Source organism: Elephantulus edwardii, unplaced genomic scaffold, assembly GCF_000299155.1.
Source record: "Elephantulus edwardii isolate Elephantulus edwardi_28Jun2011 unplaced genomic scaffold, EleEdw1.0 scaffold00040, whole genome shotgun sequence".
NCBI lineage: Eukaryota > Metazoa > Chordata > Mammalia > Macroscelidea > Macroscelididae > Elephantulus > Elephantulus edwardii.
In genome coordinates, this window is record NW_006399790.1 from 2,302,893 (window position 1) to 2,305,940 (window position 3,048).

Here is a 3,048-nt window from a genome sequence, read left to right on the forward strand (position 1 = left end):
CCGTTCTACAGTAATGGTTTTATACAATATTTGTTCTTGTGGGACTGAGCTCAATCAGCATAATGTTCTCCAGTCCCTCCCAAGGTAGGTAATAATTTACAAAATCATTGCTCCTGCATACTGTATAGTATTCCATTGTGTACATGTACCATAATTTCTCAATCCATTTGATTGTGGTTGGACATCTGTGCTGTTTCCATGTTCATGTGATGGTGAATAATACTGCTATGAACATCGGTGTACAAGTCTCCATTTGTGCCTCAGTTCTCATTTTCTCAGGGTATATTCCAAGCAGTGGAATAACTAGTTCTTTTAAAAATGTGTGTGTGTGTGTGTGTGTGTGTGTGTGTGTGTGTGTGTGTGTGTGTGTGTGTGTGTGTGTGTGTGTGTGTGTGTGTGTACCATCAAATTGGATCTGACTGGTATGGGAGGAGAGTGCCCCTCCTTCTCCAGCAAAGCATCTGGTGGATTCGAACCACGTACCTCTGGGATTGCAGTATAGCTTCTCGCCACTAGGACACCAGAGCTCCCTAATTTTCAGCTTTTTGAGGAAGCTCCAAACTGCTTTCCAAAGTGGTTGTACCATGGTACAATCCCATCAATAATGTATAAGAGTTCCTTCCTCGCCACATCCTCTCCAACATTTATTAATTGCTGCCCTGTTAAACATTGCCACTGCTACTGGAGAGAGATGGTGTCTCAATGTGGTTTTGATTTGCACTTCTCTTATTGCCAGTGATTTTGAGCATTTCTTCACGTGTTTGTTTGCCATTCAAATATTTTCCTCTGTGAGAATTCTTTTCTACAAAGATTACAGTCTTCAATACGGATTACATCTGAAGATCAAGAAAACAAAAATCCTCACCAGTGCACCAATAGATAACATCATGATAAATGGAGAAAACATTAAAGTTGTCAATGACTTCATTTTACTTAGATTCATAATCAACACTCATGGTAGTAGCAATCAAGAAATCAAAAGACGGGCTTATTGGGCAAATCTGCTTTCAGGATCTCTCCAAAAGTGTTAAAAAGCAAAGATAGCAGTTTGAAAACGAAGTGTACCTGATCCAAGCCATAGAATTTTAATTACTTCCGTTGTATAGGAAAGTTTAACAATTAATAAGAAAGTCTGAAGAAGAACAGATGCCTTTGACTTGTGTTGCTGTGGAAGAGAAATGAACATTGCATGGACTGCCAAAAGAGCAAACAAATCTGTCTTGGAGAAAAGTGCAGCCAGGGTTTTCCTTGGAGGCAGGGGTGGTGAAACTTCATCTCACATATATTGACAGGTTGTCAGGATGTCCTTGGGTTGGGGGGTGGTGTAAATCATACTGTGAATGATGGAGGGCCAGTGCAAGAGAAGACTCTCAGTGAGGCGGATTGGCAAAGTGACTGTAACAATGGGCTTGAGTATGGTGGAGATCGTGATAATGACACAGGATAGGGCAAGGTTCTGCTCTGTTGTTCATTAGGTCACTGTGAGTTGTATGGCAGCTAACAACAATGGTAGGAAGCTCCGATGGTGTAGTTGTAGGGAGTTGCACTCATCTAAAAGTTATGCTTCTCTGGTAGTTGGTATCTACCACATGCTCCAGACAGAAAGATGGGCTATCTCCTCTTATCTGTTTTATTAACCTCCAATATCCACTAGAGGGGTCAGCTGAGTAGATTTCTGATGTGACAGTAATGAATTCATTTCCCTCTTCTCCCTCTCCTCCCAATTTGATAGGTGATTTTCAAACACTTATTGCATTATAATTTGGTATATACTTACCTAAACCCAAAACAAACCACATGATTATTTGTTTTGAAAGAGATCTCTCCTATTGAATTTTATTTTTTTTTAAATGGACAAATACTATGAGATACAATGCAAAGAGGTCATTTATGAAGACTACTTCATGGGGAGGCTTCCTGCGTAGAGAAGGGGTGTCTGTGGGGTTGCATCTGGGTGAGCCAAGCTAGGCTTCTCTAGGTCTGCCCTTCTTGGTCTTCATTGTCCAGGATCTTAAAACATTACGTCTTTATCTCTAGTATTTGCATTGTTGTTGTAATCTCTAGTATATGTACAGGGAGCTCTGGTGACTTAGTAGAAAAGAGTCAGTCAGGAATACTCGATAACTGACTCAAGTTTATTTAAGCAATGAATAAATTAATAATGTTTATGTCACGATTTGGGAAAAGTTACAGAATCTCTGAGAAGCCAGGTGAAGCAGGCTGAGAAAATGAGCAGGCTCAAAGACTCTAAAGGTAAGATCACTGGTAAGGTCTTGTCTCTGAACAATCTGGTTAAAGACATTCCAGGCTTTTCTGCCACTGCAGGTGGCCTGGACACCAGCCTTTGCAAGTGCTTCTAACGCCACAGTCACCCAGCTGCAAGTGGGGAGCTGCTGTCACTGCCAGGAAGAATGTTCCCATGTTCCTGTTTGATTGTGACACTAGCTCCAAACTCAAAGCCCTTTGTAGGATGGGCTGAGCCTAACACAAGTTAATGCTTTAGCTCGAAGAGTTGCTGGAGGGAAAGCATTTTCTGCTTCTAAAGTGGTAGATGGGTGTGATGGCTGATTTTGTTTGTCATCTTGACTATGATTCTTTGATTTGGCATTTATCTGATGATGTAATAGTGCGATTATGTAATGGTGTGGCCCAAAATGTGCTCCAAAATGTGGTCCTATATGGTCAACTCTGATCTGGCACAAAAGGATTAGGGTGAGATGCAATACCCTTAATCCGATCCAAGCCCTGATCTGATGTAGGGGACATTTCTGCAGAGGTGTGGCCTGAAAATATAAATAAACATGTATATTTGTTGTTGTTAAGTACCATCGAGTCAGAGCCTATCCATAGCTGACCCTCCAGTGGATTTTTAGAGGAAGTAAATCTCATGAGAGCAGATTGCCCATGCTTCTCCTGCAGAGCAGATGGTGGACTAAGATCAAGTGCCTTGTGATTGTAGTGGAGCTTTTTACCAGTAGGCCATGGGAAAATAAATAAAAGAAAATATATCATATCATATCATATCATATCATATCATAATATATACTA